Source organism: Rhinopithecus bieti, unplaced genomic scaffold (genome assembly GCF_001698545.2).
Source record: "Rhinopithecus bieti isolate Rb0 unplaced genomic scaffold, ASM169854v2 scaffold_1530, whole genome shotgun sequence".
Taxonomy (NCBI): Eukaryota; Metazoa; Chordata; class Mammalia; order Primates; family Cercopithecidae; genus Rhinopithecus; species Rhinopithecus bieti.
Window position 1 is genome coordinate 2295198 of NW_016803808.1, and position 19634 is coordinate 2314831.

The window sequence follows — 19634 nt, forward strand, 5'->3', positions numbered from 1 at the left end:
TGACCTCAGGTCATCTACCTGCCTCAGCCTCCAAAGCACTGGGATTACAGTCGTGAGCCACTGCGCCCGGCCCCCTGTGGCATCAGAATGTTGATAATCACCACCGCAGTGATCATAACTAGTATGATTTATACAGTTTCTATTCTCTTCTGGACACTTAACTCACACTATCTCATTTAATTCTCACAATAGCCGGTGAGGCAGATATTCTATTTCTCAATTTTAAGATGAGGAAATGGGCTTAGAGTGGTTAACTAATTTGCCCAAAGACATGCAGCTAGCAAGAGGCAGCATGTTGCAATTTGCCTGCAGGATGATAGCAATTGTTATCCCTTTTCTTCTCAATCATTCTCACCAGAAATGTATTAGTTTTTGCAGCCTTTTCGAGGAACCAACTTTAGGTTTTGTTGATTGTCTCTGTTTCTTAGTTCATTAAATTTGTATTCTTATTTCTAGCCCTGTTTGCTTGGGATTTATTTTGCTGTTCCTTTTGTAATTTCTTGAGATAGATCTTAGTGCATTGCTTTTCAATCCTTCTTCCTTTCTCCAGTTCAGGCTGGTCTTGAACTCCTGGGCTCAAGCAAGCATTTCAGGCTAGAAATTTCCCTCTAAGCACTGCTTTGGTTGCATCCCTGCACATACAAGTTTTGCTATGTCGGAGTTTATTATTCCGTTCAAAATATTTTCTAATTTTCCTGGTGATGTCCAGGTGGGATTGTGCTTCATCTGACAGACTGCACAGCTCTCTCCCTCTCTCTCTGTCTCTTTTCAGCTCTGTCACTCAGACTGAAGTGTGGTGTTGTGATCATGGCTCACTGCAGCCTTGACCTCCAGGGCTCAAGAGATCCTCTCACCTCAGCCTCCCGAGTAGTTGGGACTACAGGAGTGAGCCACCACATGCAGCTAATAATAAACAAAAAAAATTGTAGAGATAAAGTCTCACTATGTTGCCCAGGCTGGTCTTGAACTCGTGGGCTCAAGCAATCCTCATTCCTCAGCCTCCCAAAGTGCTGGGATTATAGGTGTGAGCCACTGTGCCTGGCTCTTTTTATGATACTCTTTTCTGGCATTGAGCACATCATTTTCATGTCTGTCCCTCCCCCAGGATCAGTTTGAGACCAGCCTGGTCAACATGGTGAAACACTGTCTCTACTAAAAATACAAAAACTAGCTGGGCATGGTGGTACGTGTCTGTAATCCTAGCTACTTGGGAGGCTGAGGCAGGAGAATTGCTTAAACCCAGGAGGTGGAGGTTGCAGTGAGCCGAGATAGTGCCACTGCACTCCAGCCTGGCAGCCTGGGCAACAGAGGAAGACTGTCTCAAAAAAAAAAAAAAAATAGGGCTATGAACTAGGTGGTCTAGAAACAACAGACATTTATTTCTCACAGTTCTGGAGGCTGGGAGATCATGGTGCCAGCACAATCAGGTCCTGGTTCATAGATGGCTGTCTTCTCCCTGTGTCCTTACATGATGGGAGGGGTGAATGGGCTCCCATGAGCCTAGCCTGTCTTATTCGGGCACTGATCCGGTTCACAAAGGTTCTAGCCTCATGACTTAATCACCTCCCAGAAGCCCCACCTCCTAATACCGTCACCTTTGGGGTTAGAATGTCAACATATGAATTTTGGAGGGACACAGTCAGTCCATGTCAGATTGCTTTGACATTATACCAGGGACACTGAGACCCATTCTTAACCATCCAGGGGATCTCCCACCAGCATGGGCTAAGCTTTGAGAACCACCACTCTTGATTCCAAGCTCATAGCAAGTCAGAATTGTGTCTTGTGATTATTTTCTGCACCCTACCTCCGTCCCAGGTGGGGAGGATGGGGTGACTGGCGGGGTCTGGAGGGGAGAGCAGGGCAAGTGAACTCCCCGATGCCAGTGAGCAGGCAGGGCAGGGAGGCTGACTTCTCTAGCTGGGTGCCAAACTGGGGGCTAGGAATGGGACAAGACTATGGAGGATCCCTTGGCCCCCCCATGGCTGGCCACCCTTGGCTCTATGTAGGATGACTCAGCCAGCCCCCGGAGAAGCTGTCTGACCATGTGGAAGGAGGAGTCTATGTCCTGCCACCAGCTATGGGCACATGGCCCCTGGTGATCTCCTCCTGGCACCCAGCAGTGTTAGATACATTGTATCTACTCCATCAATGTGCGCTGAATGCATGTAAAAGTAAATGCTCACATCTGAGATTTGCTTTAACTTATTCCAGCAAAACAAGCAAGCAGAAAAGAGTGGGGCAGGGATTACATGAATAAGAATGCCAGAAGATGGACTGCCAACTGCTGAAGCTGAATGGAGGATATATGGCGATTCATTGTACTAGTCTATTTTTGTATATGTTTAACAATTTTGTGATAAAATGTTAATAGATAAAATAAACACTGAAACAAAAGTGACTTATGGCCGGGGGCGGGGGCTCCCACCTGTAATCCCAGCACTTTGTGAGGCTGAGGTGGGTGGATCACCTGAGGTCAGGAGTTCGAGACCAGCCTGGCCAACATGACAAAACCCCATCTTTACTAAAAATACAAAAAATTAGCTGGGCGTGGTAGCACATGCCTGTAATCCAAGCTACTTGGGAGGCTGAAGCAGGAGAATTGCTTGAGCCTGGGAGGTGGAGGTTGCAGTGAGCTGAGATTGCACCACTGCACTCCAGCCTGGGTGACAAAGCGAGACTTAAAAAAAAAAAAAGTGATGTATTGGAGCCTCAATTTCTGCATCTAATAAAATGGAAATAGTAGAAATATACCTCCCTGTGTTGTGGTGAGATTTAAATGAGAAAACAAGCAATGAAAGGTAGTTTTACCAATATTAGGCTTTTAAATGAGATGGTCTCATTAATGGCAACTGGAATGTGTTGAGGAAGGCAGTATTATTATTTGCATAGGTAGTGTGCCAGGCAGAAACATGGCTCCCCAGAGATGTCTCCGTGCTCATCCAAGAAGCTGTGACTATGTTATGTCATGTGATGTGAGAGAATCAAGGTTGCAGGTGGTATTGAGGTGCTAATCAGCTGCCTTTAAGATAGGGAGATTATCCTAGATTATCTGCAGGAGCCAATGTAATCACAAGAATTTTTTTTTTTTTTTTGAGATAGGGTCTCACTCTATTGCCCCGGCTGGAGTGCAGTGGTATGATCATCGCTCACTGCAGCCTTGACCTCCTGGGCTCAAGCAATCCTCCTGCCTCAGCCTCTTGAGTAGCTGGGACTGTAGGTGTGCACCACCATGCCGGCTACTTTTGTATTTTTTGTAGAGACAGGGTTTCACCAGGTTGCCCAGGCTATGTAATCACGAGAGTTCTTAACAGTGAAAGAGGGAGGTGGGAGAGGAGAATCAGAGAGGTGGCTGCATGAGGAAGGCTCAGCCTGGGGTTGGTGGCTTTGTGGGTGGAGGCAGGGCCATGAACCAAGGAAAGTGGGTGGCCTCCAGGAGTTGCACCAGGCAGGGGACTGGGATCCCCTAGTGCCTCCAGGAAGGGCCAGCTGGCAGCTTGCTTTGAGCTTAAGGAGACCTGGGTTGGAATTCTGATCTGCAGAACTGTAAGATAATTAATTTGTGATGTTTTAAGCCACTGGGTCTGTGGTAATTTGTCACAGCAGCCCTAAAAAGTAAATATATACAGTTTTATTTGAAATTGGGCTAAGAAGCTGGGCACTAGTCCCAGCTACTCAGGAAGTGGAGGTGAGGCTATCACTTCAGCCCAAGGAGTTTGAGGCTAGCCTGAGCAACATAGCAAGGCCTCATCCCTGGAAAATAAAAATTAAAAATTGGGTTAAGAGTTTAGCAGCTAGTCCTTAATAGGAAGATCCATGAGGACTGCTAGTTATGTATCAGTGGTTTGAAAAAAATGGTTGCCAACTCGCTCCTCTCCCCACCAGGTCATCACAGTGATATCCTTTTGCCCAGTGTCCTTCCCTCCAGGGTAGCTCAGGTTAGGGGAAACAGCCTACATACCCATGCAAGGAAGTCAATGGCCAATGGCCACTCAAACGCAGACTCTTTTAAAAGTAGGAGAGTGGCTGGGTGTAGTGGCTCATACCTGTGATCCCAACACTTTGAGAGGCTGAGGTGGGAGGACTGCTTGAGTCCAGGAGCTGGAGACCAGTCTGAGCAACATTAGGAAGACCCTGTCTCTACAAAAATTACAAAAATTAACCATGTATGGTGGTGTGTACCCAGCTACTAGGGAGGCTAAGGCGGGAGGATGGCTTGAGCCCTGGAATTCAAGACTGCAGCGAACTATGATGGCACCACTGCAGTCCAGCCTGGGCCACAGAGCAAGACTGTGTCTCTAAAACAAAACAAAATAAATGAACTAAATAGAAAACAGGAGAGACGTGAGCATTTGAGAGCATGAGCAAACAGTAGCAGCACTGGTTACCCAGCACTTACCAGCCACATCTGGGCCTGAGGATTTTATGTCCCTCAGGACTCACCGGGCTGATGTGCCATCTGACCCCTCTGAGACTTCTGGGACTGGGCTCTGAGCCTCTGGGACACTGGAGGGGTGGAGGCAGGTGTCTGGACAACATCCAATAAGAAGCTTGTGACAGAGTCAACAGTGGCAAGAGCCCTTTGGGCCAGCCCGGCTCGTCCCCTCCTGGCTGCCTGCCCCTCCATGGCGAGGTCATTTTCCTTGATTCCGATCACAGCAGGCCTCTGTTGCTCTGTGGCTGATTCATTCAGAGAAGCAGGGTTCTAGCTGGGTACAGTGGCTCATGCCTGTAATCCCAACACTTTGGGAGGCCAAGGCAGGTGGATCACTTGAGGTCAGGAGTTCGAGACCAGCCTGGCCAAAATGGCAAATCCCTGTCTCTACTAAAAATATAAAATTTAGCTGGGCATGGTGGCATGTCCCTAGAAGCTGCAGTGAGCTGAGACTGTGCCACTGCACTTCAGCCTGACTGACGGAGTGAGACTCTGTCTCAAAAAAAAAAAAGAAACAGGGTTCCTAGCCCTGGCTCCACTGCCTTTTCCGGATGGGGAGACAAACTTTGGTAACATCAGGACTGCAAATGTCCTGCCATTAGATCTCGGCCAGCACCGGCCTGGTAGTTTGTCGTTTCATCGGGGGGCTTGCAGTTCATGAGCAACCTCTTCTTTTCTTTTCTTTTCTCCCAAAGCTGGACAATCAAAACAAAACATCCTTCCCTTCCAATATTCCTCTTTACCAGAAATTTGCGCAGCCAACTCTCCTGGGAGTGGGGGGACCAACTTGGCTCAGGCTGGCTGGGATGGTCCTGTTTTTAGCATTGCAAACCACAAAAGCAATGAAAGTCTCACGTTGTGAGAGGCCCTGAGTCCTGGGCAAACTGGGACTGTTGGTCCAAACAGTCCCTCCCACAGGAGGCCCACATGGCAGGCCCTTTGAGGCCTGGGGCAGGCGGGAAAGAGGCAGCACCTGCCTGGCATGGGGCTGAAGTCTCCTTGCAGCTGCCTCTCAGCCCCTTGTTCTCCTTCATGGCTCCAGGCACAGCTGAGGGGAGACCTGAGCTCTCTCGGTCTCCATGGGTTTTGGGGCAGGCCCAGAATGGCCCTGAGTCCAGTAACACCCATTGTCCCTGGAAGTACCACCACCCTGGTCTGGGAGGAGCTCCATGAACATCTCAACCATCCTCTTCTTGTGCGGATGGGGAAACTGAGCCAGAAAGGGCGGAGACTGCCTTAAGAAAGATTCTTGCAACTCCACCTTGATCCTGTAGGGTGTTCGTGGGTTTAGAAGGGCACAGGTCTGAAGACGGAAGACCCGGGTCTCAGCTCCATCTCTGCCCTGTGCGCCAGCATGCCCAGAGTGGCATTAACCCAAAGCCAATCTGACAAATGAACAAGTCATTATTGTTACGGGTTTCTTTGATCTATTTATAAAAATGAGTATTTATAGCAAATCCTGTAGGATGCGGTAGATTTGGAAGATTTCTGTGATGTTTTGTTTGACTAATGCTTATTTTCCCTTTTGTATCAGTATTTTAACAAATGCTTTGGATTTCCTCCACGCAGAGGAGAATCAGTGTGCAGCTGTTAATTTTGGCTGCTGGCTCCAGGATGAGAGAGAGAGAGAGACAGCATGAGAGCGAGAGAGAGAGCGTGAGAGACAGAGAAGAGAGGCAGGAGAGGCTGAGCGTGGGAGGGAGACAGACGGCATCAATTCATTAATATATTCAAAACTATATTCAAAACTATTCATTTAAAATTCTGGAATATATTGACTACATACTTAAAAAAACTTTTTTATAATGGAAAACTTTGAACATAGGCAAAAATAGAATAATACAAAAGCCCAGCGTGCGACATGCAGTGGCAACAGAGGTCCATATGTGGCCAGTCTTGTCTCATCCTTTTCCCCACCCATTCACTCCTCTCCCAAATCCAGATGGTTTTAAGGTGACTTCAGCCATCAAATTCAATCTGTGAGTATGACTGACTGTGTTCTCAAGTGTACTGGATACATTCTTGAAAATACTCTTGAATATATTCTTGAGGATGAGAAATTCTTACAAATGTATATTTTTTTGTGTCCCTGTGTCTCTCCTTCCTTGCCTTTCAACCTCCTCTCCCTGTCCCTTTGTCTCCTCACCCACACCCTTCACCTCCCCTCTCTGTTCTCCCCAGTCTCCCCTAAACTGCAAGCCTCCATTCTGACCCTCAGTCTCATCTTCCGGGTGACCGGCAATGCAGCCCCTGCTGGGGTGACCCTCCTCTCTGTCCTTCCTCGTGCTGAGGTTCTCTCTCCTTGACTGTTTCTCCTAGCTGAAGCAGCAGGCTGCCGGACAGAGGCAGGTCCAACATACTTTGAATGTTGTTATGAAGTCGAGTGGAGAAGAGCTACCCTAAATTCAGCAGAAATCTTCAAAATCTTTAAAAAAGAAATCCCTCCATTACGGATCACTGTCAAGTTGTATCAGTTGTTACAACCAATGAACACATTGATTGACTTGGCCTTTTGATGTATTTGATGTATTGATGTATTGACCTCAGCCACTACCCCTCCCCTCACATCGAGCCTGTGTGATTTTGGATGAGCCATTTTACCTTTTAGAGCCTCAGTTGCCTTCTCTGTGAAGTGGGGAGGTGTGGACCATAGCAGTGGTTTTCAAACTGGTTTGGAAGCAGATTCATTTTTTCCCTAACCAAAACCTGGTGAACCATAGTGTGTACAACAGTTAAAAGCAGAGACCTGCAGACACACTGCATAGTGTGTACAACAGTTAAAAGCAGAGACTTGCAGGTCCACAGGAGCAGACGCTGAGACCAGGCTGCCTGGGTCGACGCCCTCTAGCCCCCTGTGCCTCTGCTGTTCATCTGCTGAATGAGTCTCATGATAGTTGAGCGGTGGTCGAGAGATTTCCTGGGATCAAATACGTGGAAGGGACTTTGCGTAGGGCCTGCTTAGCACATAGTAAGTTCTCAGCGAACACTAGCTGTCGTTATTACTTACCACTCCCTGCCTGAAGCAGGGTGGGGCCAGGGGATTGGCCGGACCTCAGCCACTACCCCTCCCCTCACATCGAGCCAGGCCTCAGCTCCACAGATCGGGGGCTTGGGGACACATGTCTTCCGTGCCCCATGCTCTCAGGTCTCAGTGAGGCTGAACGCTGAACCATCCAAGTTGGCAGGGCCAGGACAAGGACCCAGGAGCTCTGGTGCCCAGGAATCCCCCGAAGGGGGGCCCAGAGGGGGTGCATGTAGGGCTGGTGCTGCTGTCCCCAAAGCCCACGTGCAGCGCCGGCTCTGTGGGGCCTTTGCCCAGCCTCCTGGTCCCTCCCAGAGCTGCATGGCGTTTCTTGCCAGAGTGCAGGTCACCCAGGGCTCTCAGACAAGGAATGACCCAGGGGCTGGGCCCAGCCTCTCCCCCGTTCCCTGATGTTGCTGCGGCTGTTCCTCTCCTCCTAGCAGAAGGGTCCCGCAGGAAGATCAGTTCTGAGGTTAATTGTCCTCCTGGATAGCTGCAGCCCAGTTGTCATGGAAACCGGTCATGCAGGGCTCTGTAGCAGGACCCTCCTTCCTACCTCTCCTGCAGTGCCGCGGGCTCAGAGGGGGCACAAGAGCCGTGTCAGGCAATGGTAAGACACTACAGCCATTCTCCAACTGCAGGCACCAGGAAGAAGGCGGCCCGGGGCGGATTGTGCAGTGAGAGAGGCTTTTTCTGCGTCTCCCCGCCACTGTCTTGTTTTCAGCAGTGGCCTTGCAGGAGATGTGGATGCTCTGAGGCCTGGGGCTGGCTCTGTGTGTCCAGGTCACAGTGGTGGGGTCACTGAGAGAAGGGAAAGGCAGGGGCTGTGGCCCCTACGTGGATCTTGGTGGCCCTGGCACTTTGTTACTCTGAGCCCAGCCTTCTTTGTGGGTAAAACAGGGATTGTGGTGCCTACCTCTTGGGGTTGCCCTGCAAATGGGCCGGGCTGAGCCACACCACAGGGGCTGGGCAGTGTCAGGCCCCTTCTCACCTCTGCTATACAGCACCATGACTCGGTTGGGGACAGAGGAAGGCGAGGAGAGCCATCTGCTTCCTGCTTCTGACTTGGGTCATCTGCCCAGTGCTCCCTGATGCCGCAGTTCTCAAAGTGTGGTCCCTGTCCCTGGCCTGGGAGCGTCAGCTTCCCGTGGGGACTCTAGAAACACAAGTTCTCCGACCCCACACTAGACTGACTGAATCAGAAACTCGGGGTGGTGGGGTGCCAGCGATCTGTGTGTTAACACATACTCGGGGGGTTCCGATGCCCGTCGAATTTGAGACCCTCTGGTCTAATGATTTATGGGTGAGACACTCTGCACCTGCTTCCCTGAGGACTCCAAGCTGCAGCCCCCAGGGCTTCCCCCTCCCACTTTGGGTGAGTGTGACCAGGGCCCAGGTGGCTGGGGTGCAGTGGGCAGCCTGGCGGTCCTGCCTACGGTCTGGTGCTCCCTCGGTGTCTGTCAGCTCAGGCTGCTCTAACAGAAGGCCACAGACTGGGGGCTCACACTGCAAGAATATATCATCTCATGGTTCTGGTGTCCGGAAGTCTAACATGAAGGTGCTGGTAGACTCAGTTTCTGGTGGGGCCTCTCTTCCTGGCCGGCAGGTGGCCGCCTTCTCGCTGTGTCCTCACATGGATTTTCCCTGTCCATGCATCCCTGGAGTCTCGTCCTCATCTGGTGGTCCTTTGTAAGGACACCAGTCCTGCTGAATTAGGGTCCCACCCTCAGGACCTCATTTCACATGCATCACCTCCTTAAAGACCTCATCTCCACATGTGGCCTGTTGAAGGGTTGGGCTTCAGCATACGGATTTGGAGGGGCAGAGTTCAGTCCGTTGCACTCAGCCTCCCTGGGCCTCTCAGCTCCTGAGGGGGTCATCATGAGCCACCTTCCTGCCTGAGGGGGACAAAAGGCAGCTGGGTCCCAGGGCCTGGGGCCTTGGGCCGAGGCATAGGGGGCGTTTGTGGGCCGGTGTTTGAAATGCTCCACCAGCACTGCAAACACACCAGACCCCTGAAGAGAGGGCGGGCGCTCAGCCAGGGAGAGGATACTGTGGAGAGTGTGGTGTGTGTCCTCCTGCGTCCTCCTGGGAACTTCTGTTTGAGAAGTCAGAAGTCATGAGGTCCCAGTTCTGGCCGCATTCAGAGGCTGGATCCTCGGAGGGAGGCGCCGGCACCCCAAGTAGCTGATGTTGGTGGAGCATTGGCTGAGGGCCCAGGGAGCCATGCTGCTGCCTCCCATGCATCAATCACTCAGGCCGCACAGTCACCAGTGAAAGAGGGCCCGCAGATAATCCTCCAGTTCTTGAACGAGGAATGGAGGCACAGGAGGGCTAAGCGAGGGCCCACGGCCTCAAGATTCAAACACAGGCACTGTCTGGCCCCAGAACACACGCCCTTCCCACCTGGCCGAGGAGGTGCTCACAAGGGGCTCTCCAGGTGGGTGCAGAGTGGGCCAGCCCCCTCCCTTCCTGCGGGCAGTGGACCCCGCTCTTCAGGGGAGTCAGACGCATTGATTCTGGAGGCTGAAGCCAGGTGGAAGTGATCTAGAGGGCGTAGGAACGTGAGGCGCTGCCCCAGAGGAGACAGGAATGGTTCATCAGCTATGAGCCATTGCCTTTTAGAAACTGGCAGCCAAAGTGACGAGGCCACATAGGGCAGGAGGAGCAAGGGCGCATACCTGGAGGTGATGGTATTCCAGCACTGGCATCAGCTCAGCCTGGGCCAGGCCAATGAGCCCACCAGCAGCCTGCCCTTGCTGGGGTGGGAGCCTGAAAGCAAAACCCAGTGGCTGCTGTCTTTGATCTGGGGGAGCTCAGGCCAGGGGCTGGTTAGAGTCCCGAGCACAGCCCCATCCTCCATCCCACAGTGGGCAGCAGTGTGAACCTGGGCAGAGGACTTCAACTCTCCTAGTCTAGTTTTTTCATTCATGTCAAGGGAATGCCACTACTCACCTCACAGGGTGACGGTTAATTCAGATGATGTGCTTAAAAGTCTGGCATGAGGCATGGTGGCACTGGATGGGCCAGGGTTTCCTGAAGGCAGGGCCAACTCTGATTCATCTTGACATCCCCAGCGACTGGCCCAGAGCCTGGCACATAGTGGGCACTTGAGAAGTGTCTGTTCCCTTCCCTCAAGAGGGACTTCAAGTGGTGGATGTTGCTGATGGTGGTGATAGTGGTGATGGTGGTAATGGTGGTGATGGTGGTGAGGGTGGTAGTGATGATGGTGATGGTGATGGTGGAGTTGGTGGTGATGATGAGTGTGATAATGATGGTGGTGGTGATAATGGTATTGTTGGTGGTAATGGTGGTGATGGTGCTGGTGGTAATGATGGTGATGGTGGTGATGACAGTGGTGATAGTGGGGTTGGTGGTGATGAGTGTGATGATGATGGTAGTGAGGATGGTAACGATGGTGGTGGGGATGGTGTTGGTGGTGATGTTGGTGATGATCATGGTGATGGTGATGGTGCTGGTAATGACGGTGATGGTGGTGATGGTGGTGATGGTGGGGTTGGTAATGATGATGAGTGTCATAATGATGGTGATGATGGTGGTGGTGATGATGGGAGTGGTGATGATGGTAGTGATGGTGGGGTTGGTGGTGATGATGAGTGTGATGATAACGATGGTGGTGATGGTGATGATGGTGGTGGTGATGATGGTGATGGTGGTGATGATGATGGTGATGTTGGGGTTGGTGGTGATGAGTGTGATGATAATGATGGTGGTGATGGTGGTGGTGATGATGGGAGTGGTGATGATGGTGGTGATGGTGGGGTTGGTGGTGATGAGTGTGATGATAATGATGATGGTGATGATATGATGGTGATGATGTGATGATGGTGATGATGGTGATAGTGGTGGTGATAATGGGAGTGGTGATGATGGTAGTGATGGTGGGGTTGGTGGTGATGATGGTGGTAATGATGGTGGCAATGATGGTGGTGATAGTGGGGTTGGTGGTGATGAGTGTGATGATAATGATGATGGTGATGATGTGATGATGGTGATGGTGGTGGTGATGGTGGGGTTGGTGGTGATAAGTGTGACAGTAATGACGGTGGTAATGATGGTGGTGATGGTGGTGGTGAGGATGGTGTTGGTGGTGGTGATGGTGATCATGGTGATGGTGGTGATGTTGGCAATGATGGTGATGGTTGTGGTGATGATGGGAGTGCTAATGATGGCAGTGATGGTGCGGTTGGTGGTGATGATGGTGATGATGGTGGTAACGATGGTGGAAATGACGATAGTGATACTGGGGTTGGTGGTGATGAGTGTGATGATAATGGTGTTGATGATGGTGATGGCAGAAACAGTTACAATGCTGAGAGTGATGATGGTGATGATGGTGATACAAGTCCCCATACGCACTTCTCTTCTCTAGCTCTGTCTCTCACCTGCTCTTGCCTGAGCTCTGCTGTGGCCACCTACCTGTGACCTGTGGATGGAAAGTAATTCTAATTATGACATTTTCCTACAAAGAACAAACCACTGGGCTTCTCTGGAGCACAAAGGCATGGCAAGATGAGCAGTTTGCCCCATAGGACCCTGGCATTGCCCTCTAAACTTTTTCCCAGATGTGCTGAGGGCAAGGAAGGCAGGAATGTGGCTTGTTTTCCATCTGCTTGACACTGCTTGTGCCTGGAGGCCCCCTCCCCCCGGCCCCCGCTGTGCCTATCAGCCCCTAGGGGGTTGGCTGTCAGGGGAGCAGAGAGACTCTTGGGGCAGCATGGCCTTGGTCAAAGCAGAATGCTGGGTTCTGTCATTCATGAGCTGTGTGACCTTGGCATGCTCCTTGATCTCTCTAAACCTTGCATGACACTTAGGAAGGTTAATAAGATCACATCTGTGAGAGGTCTTAGTGCCACAGTAGATCAGTGTCAGTGAGGGTGGGGACTTAGCTCTGTGGCTTGGGAGGCACAGGTGGCAGTGAGTAGCCAGTGGGTGAGACCCAGATAGGCTGTGCTTGTGAGTGGCTGGGCAGAGTGGGAATGGGGGCTGTTGGCTGGGTGCACAGGAGGAGGTACCGCTGCCCACAAAGGGAAGTCTCTGAGTTGGAGTGGAGGAGGGGCAGGAGAGAAGGGAATTGGGGCCTTTTTGGGTTTGGGAGGTTCAGCACCAGAAGCAGCCCACAGCCAGGGTTCAGGACCCAGGGGCTCACCCAGCCCTCCCGACTAGGCTAACCTGCAGGGTCTGGAGGGAACACGGGCAGCCAGGGCCATGCGCACTGGGAATAAGTGAGAGGCTCCCGCTGTCTCAGACCTGGAACGGGAGCTGTGGGCCTTTCCAGGGCCCGGCTGCTGCGGAGGTGGGGGTTTGGTGTTGGCAGCAGGAGCAGCAAGGACACACTTTGGGACCTACAGCGTGGAGGCAGGAGGACAGGGAAGTGGCCTTGAATGAGTCCCCTTGAGGACTCTGCCCTTGAGGAACCTGCACGCCACCACTCATGGCTGTCTTGTCACTTGATGTGAGGCCTCAAGCGGCATCTTCTGAGGATTTCATGGAGGCCAGAGGGGACTCACCCAGAGGTGGAGGGATGCGAGCTCAGAGGCCAGGGTGGGCAGGGGCTGGAGCTACTCTGTGAGAGCCCAGAGCTCCCCGAGGCTGCAGCCACTGTCTGTCCCAAGAGAGCTCAGGAGAGGAGGGGTGGGGGATGAGGTGAAAGCTGTTCAGTTGAGGCTTTCTCAGCCTGGGGACTGACGTCTGGGTTTGTCCCATTCTGTGAACTGACCCAAACATGTAAATGCCCTGGTGCTGAGCAAAGCCTTCCCCAGGGCGTTTTCCCTGAAGGACTTCTCAGAGCCTTTAATGGGCCAGGGAATCTTGTGACTCAGGTGGTGGTAGAGGAGGAAGGGCTTCTCCAACTGAGGTGACTCTAGAACCCTCTCCCTACGGCAGCTTGTGCAGCTCCAGCTCTGGGGAACAGACTTTGGGAAGCCTTCCCAAGCAGGACAGAGATCTCCCTGCCTGGCTGCGAGCCCTGCCCACTTGCGACCAGGGTTTTCAATCCCCTGGTGTGAGAGCAGTCTCAGGTAGCCCAAACCTAAGTGGAAAAGGAGCCCAGAGAGGCGGCTGGGCACCCCCTCCTTGGGGCTGGTCTCCTGGGTCCCTGTTTCCTGTCTGAGGATCTGGGAGGAACCCACTTCTGCCACCCAGCAGGGGAAGACTGAAAGTGTTAGGGGACCTGTCTGGGGTCAGTCCCACTGCAGACTTGGGCACTGCCACCCCACCCCCCTGCTGCCACAGGCAGTACCCAAAGGTGGTGCATTCGGATCCTGAACTCCCAGCTTCATGGGTTCTAGGACCCTCCTCTCCATGGCTCAGCTTCCAACGGATGACCCCTCTCCACAGCCAGCCTCTATCCTCCAGCAGGAGATAGCTTTGGCCTCTCTTGGTCTCTGACCCGCATGTCCCTTCTGCGCTGCTGTCTTCTGGGCTCAGGGTCCTCCTTCAGACTCCTCCAGGAGGCTGCACCCTGCTCACACAGACCTGCCCCGGGCTCGCTTCTCTGCTCTGAGCAGCCCCTAATCTTACAGGAGCTCTGCGGAGGCCCTTCCGCTGCAGAAAAGCTTAAGTGACAAGCCAGAAGCCTCAGGTGGCCTCCTTCTTTTGCCAGCCCTCCCCCATTGGTTCCCTGCTCTTTCTACCTGCTTGGGTCTCGGGGGGCTGGCCTGGCTGGATTTTGTCAGTGACTCACCTGCCCTTTAATGATCATTGCATTTGGGAAGCCCTGGCCAGAGACGCAAGTGTAGCAGGAGAGGTTGGAATGTTCCTGTCGTCCTCCCGGAGCTGCTTCTGTGGGTCAGGGAGACTCCTTCCTTCTGTGGCCTCCTCTCCTCCAGCCCCTCCTTCTCATGAGGCTCTGGGAGACTGTTTTGGGCCTGGAGGCGGCAACAGCTTCCACAGGGCTGGGTGCCGGGTGCCTCAGTGTCCCCCACTGTCCCTCCATTCTGCCCACTCCTCTGCAAACAGCCTCTGCCTCACATGCTCTTCAAGATGCCAGCTGAGCGGGCCTACAGGAGCCTGTCCTGCTCAGGGGCAGAGGGCTCTGCTTGTGTTGGCACAGCTCTGAGACGGTCCTTGTAGCAAACATCGCTGACTGCCTACCACATGCCAGGGGACCTCCTGGGCATTTGTCAGTCATGAACGTAACAGGTTCAGGTTGCCCAAGTCCCATGCCCTAACTGGGCAGTTACACCGTGGGCAGCAACAGACCTGGGGCTTCAGGGTGTCCCAGCAGAGCCACAGCCCTCTTCATCCTGGGGAAGGGGCTGGGCCTCTGAGGGCAAGCATGAGACTGCAGAACCGAAACCCAAGCTGTCAAAACCGTCAGCAAGAAAGACAGTTTGGATTAATTGGCACAGGGAAGTAAGCACTGGTTTTGAGGTCCCTAGACATTTAGATGACAGCTGGTCCTGGGCTGGAGTGTGGAACCCCGAGACATTTCACAAATTAACGTAAGTCCTGTGAACCCTCTGTCCATTTCAATGCTTAATGCCAAACATAAACAAATGAAAGTCATTTCAGAACCTGTAGGAGACTGAAGAATTCAGTCCCATCATCATTTACTCCAAAACGCCTCATTTCATCTTATGAGTCATCGTTGAAAGGAAAAGAGATTCTACTTGGTATTACAAGCGGGAGAGCTGGAAAGGCTTCGAAGAGGAAGGAGGCCGCCAGCTTCCTGGGTGGACAAGGCCGTGGCCAGCTTCCGGGCTCAGTCGTGGACAAAGGTTGCCTGGGACAGACAAGTGGCCTCAAAGCAAAGGTGGTGGTGTGATGCTAGCAGGCCTGTGTCCAACTCCTGGTCAGGCCGCTGACTGGCAGGGCTCTGGGGGCAAGGTCTTGGTCCCGCCCTGCCTCAGCCTGGCTCATCTGTGACACAGAAATGGCAATTCCTACTCCCCAGCTTGTATGGGCTCAAATGGGATGGGGTGTGTGTGTGAGGACTGGGGCCTAGGCCTGTGCAGGGCAGGTGGTGTTACTAACGTCCCCCCCGTGGCTCCCGGCGAGCGGTGCACTTCTCCATCCTGCTTCACTGCTTTATGGCACGTCTCCATTTCCCCAACCACCGGTGGGCCCCGGGTGGCTTGGCCGGCCTGGTGTACCGTGCCCAGCATGGGCTCTGGCCCACGTTAGCACTTGCGGCCTAAGTGCCTCTGTCTTTTCCTCACTTCCACCTGGAGCGGGCTCAGTGAGGCTCCTGCTGGGGCTCTATGGGGGCATCCAGACTTTGCCCTCTGACCAGCCTCACTGTCCTGTCCTTCCCTCCCTTGTATCCTCATCTGACACTCCTTGGTCACAGCCTTCCTCTGACTTTCCTCCCCGCCTCCTTGGCATGGTGGGAAACATGCGAGCTCCATTTCTGGGGCCGCCTCATACCTGACCTTGGGCGAATTGCTTGCTAGACCTCTCGGCGTCTCCGTTCTCAGCGGTGGAGAGCGGGTAACCTGGCCCTGTACTACTGTGTGCGGGTTTAGAGCCAAGGCCTGTGAGGCATGCGTCCACCAAAACCCTCAGGAGGTCAGGTGGTCATGGCTATGGGTTTAATCTAACATTCATTCTGATCCCTCAGCCTTGGAAAAGGCACTTATCAGGGTGGTGAGGGCCACAGATATGGTCTGAGCTCCTGGGGAGCTGCTGAGGGCAACAGGCATGTTCTGGAAGACCCACCGTCAAAGGGGTCATGTGACAGGTGAGCTAGGTGGGCACAGAAGGGAAGAGAGGCAGTGCGGCAGCCTCTCTGCGGAGGGGGCGGCTTCACAGAGGAGGCAGCGGCTCAGGTGGTCCCAGGAGGATGAGTGGGGTTTGGAGGCAGAGGATGGGTGGGGTTCAGAGGCAGAGGGGAGGAAGGAAGAGCGGACGCAGGGCCTCTGAGTGGACAGTGCCAGCAGAGCCCTGGGGGGCACCAAGTCCCCACTGTGATGGGTCGCTGCAGTACTGGAGTCAGTGGCAGGGGCATGGGGGAGACCTTGGCCCAGCCCTGCAGTCAGGCAGTAGGTGAGCCCTGAAGGGGGAGGTCACTTCAGCTGGATGAGAGGGTGTGGGAGAGAGGAGCGTCCCAGGTGAAGTGAGCCACGTTTACGCAGAGACCAAGGGTGGGAAGCGAGGGAGAAGAGCTTGTGGTGAGCCTTGGATGGACCCCCGTGGCAGACATGTGCGTTGGTCCCCGACAGCCTCCTGCCTTTCACCCTGACTGCCCAGCAGCAGTGTCCTTGGGCCTCAGGAACGCGTCGTGACTGGCTGAAGGCTGTCATGGTAGTCCTGTGAAGGACTGGTTGCCACAGGTAAGTGTTAGGAATGCAGTGTTAGGAAAACCTGCTAAGGAGGCTCTGGAAAAGAATTCTCCGGCTTGGACAAGACAGAGACTCATACGAAGAAATCCCTTTTGTTCCTACCCTCACTTCCAGTGTTGAGCACAGTTGTACTAGAAATGGTGCCTGGTGCCGGTGCAGCCGTCTTGCCACCAGCAGGGCAAGGCAGAGCCGCCCGCCCAGGGACCTGCCACTGTGGGGTGGCCGAAGCAGCCCTGGCACCACAGAGCGGTTATGTGCTGTGGTCAGAAGTCCTTATTAGGTGAGCAATTAGTCAGATGTGTGGCTTCTCACCCTGTATTTCTTCTGGCAAGACCCTGCAGCACTGCAGACCGCTGTCCTCATATGAGGCCTAAGCAGTGAGGTGCTTCAGACCCGTGTGAAGACAGAGGGCGCGGGGAGCAAAGGTGGCCAGGGAGGGGTGGGAAGGGCCATGAACCCCCTCCAACTGCAGGCCCACGGTTCGGCAGCAAACTGCGGTCTCCCGGGCAGCCTTCTCGCCTTCCTTCCATGGCTCCTTGGAAAGAGCTGGGTTTCATCTCGGGACGCAGTGCCATCAGGGATCAGCACAGAGCAGCAGGAGCCCTGGGTCCCGACTGTGGCCGTTTCTGTGGTGACCAGCAGCCACCAGTGCCTGGCAGTGCCTGGGAGTGGATGTTGAGGACACTGTGCCCAGGAGGTCAGTCTGCCCACCCAGGCTGTGTCCTGGCTGCTGGGTGGGGTGTGAAGAGTCCAGGACCAGCCATTGTCTGACCCAGCAAAACCCTCTGTGTGTGGGCCCCACAGGGGGCCGGGCTCCAGGGATGGACAGCCAGCAGCCCTGGCTTGAGCAGCCATGCGGGGAAGGAAGCAGACAAGAAACAGGCAGTGACTGCACAGGGCGATGGGGCCGGGCAGGGCGGAGGCGGGGTCGCTGTGGCCACACGCCAAGCCAGAGCCGGGAGGCCAGAGGGAGGGCCACAGCCGGGGCAGGAGTGACTGATGCCAGGGCCTCAGAGTGAAGACAGGGCTGGGGCCCCCTGAGCCCTGATGGGAAGGAGACTGCGTGATTGGGGTCCCCGGGAACACGTTCCTTTTGAGACCACGCTCCTCAGCAGCACCTCCCTCTCAAGCACCAACACTGGCCTTTTGCCTGTCTGAGAAGGGGCTCTGGGGTCCAGGGGAGCCAGCTTAGCTTACCCCAGTCAGCTCCCCACACTCAGACGAGGCCCTGCTCCAGGGCAGCTTGGCCCATGCCTCTGCCCCTGCCCCGGCCACGGCGTCTCTCCAGGCCCTAAGTCTGTATTCATATAACCCAGCCCCACACGGCGCTGACTCAGCCTCTGAGCCTCAACAATCCCTGCTTTCAGTGGGGACAACATCCTTGCCTCCGAGGGCTGGTGTGTGGGTTGAGGGAAGTCAGAGGTAGTCACAGCCCTGTGAAGGGTAATGCAAACGCCTAGGCTGGGAGACTGGGTCTGCAGCTGCTGGCTCCATGAGCCGTCTCTGCCTCTCCCTGCCTGGCTCTCCTGGCTCTTCGTTTCATCATGTTCCTTCTGCCCAACCAGTCCTGGGAGGACACGGAGACTCCTGGGCACAGGGGCTGCTCAAACTGCCTTGGGACAGATGGGCTGCGGGACTCCAGCAAGGCCTGGGGGGCATTGGGCAAAGCCTGGAGAGAGCACACCTGTGGATGGGCCCACTTGTGGGTGGGCATGCCTGCGGAGCGGGCACACCTGCGGGCTAGGAGGGGAAGGCTGCACCGTGGGCCCAGGGGAGGGTGTTACTCAGTAAGTGGCCCCCGGTGCTCCTGGTCCTTTCAACTTTTAAGTTGAAGATGAAGTCACATTTGCAATACTAAAGACCAACAAATTCTAATTTTCACTCCCATGCAGGAACTAAGTGTCTGTTACCTGCTGTCCTGCTTGTCCCATCTTAGGGTTTCCCAGGGCCCAGCATAGTCTTGGCCATATCTTCTCTAAGGCTCAGGCTCTGGGAGGAAGGACACTCAGACTTTCAGCACCGCTGCTGGTGGATGGGGCCCCTCTCCCAGGCCCTGGGTCCTGCTGGGCCTGTCTGCCTGTCTGACGATGGAAGCCTCCAACGGGTTAGCGTCCAGGTTTCCCTCCCCATAAGCACGCTCCTAAGCACATCCGCTCTGTCATTGTAGGTGTAGAACTCAACAATCACACCCCCAAAGGAGGAGGAAACCCGCCTCCCTCCCCAGGACCCATTCTCTGTCTCAGGCCCTGATTCTCCCCTGTATGTAACACATATATCCCTTTTGGGGCTGTGCACAGACTTCAGGGGAGCCCCGTCCATGGGGTGCATCTTCAGCAGGACAATCATCAGAGAATGTTGTGGTCCAGGATAGGGCAGTCCTCCACTTCTGGTCCTCCAGAAGTGGACTAACTAACATCTCCTCCAAAGTCCTTCTTCTTCCATGTTTACAGTGACGTCTGTGTTCTAATCCTGGAAGAAGCCCTGAGCTGAGCTCATGGGAGCTGGGAGACCCTGCCGCCAAGCTGGGTCTCACCATCTTTGGCCCATTTTTTTTTTTTTTTTTTTTTAGGCAGGCTCTTACACTGTTTCCCAGGCTGGAGTGCAGTGGTGCGCTCTTGGCTCACTGCAACCTCAGCTTCCCTGGCTCAAGCATTCCTCCAGCCTCTGCTTTCCAAGTAGCAGAGGATACAGGTGTGCACCACTAGGCCTGGCTAATTTTTTGTATTTTTTGTAGAGATGGAGTTTTGCATGTTGGCCAGGTTGGTCTTGAACACCTGAGTGTAAGAGTTGAAGAAAGAAGAAAGAAACACAAAAAGTGACTCAACAGTCCAAGACAGGTTTATTTTGAAGAATAAACCTGAGAGGGGCTTCT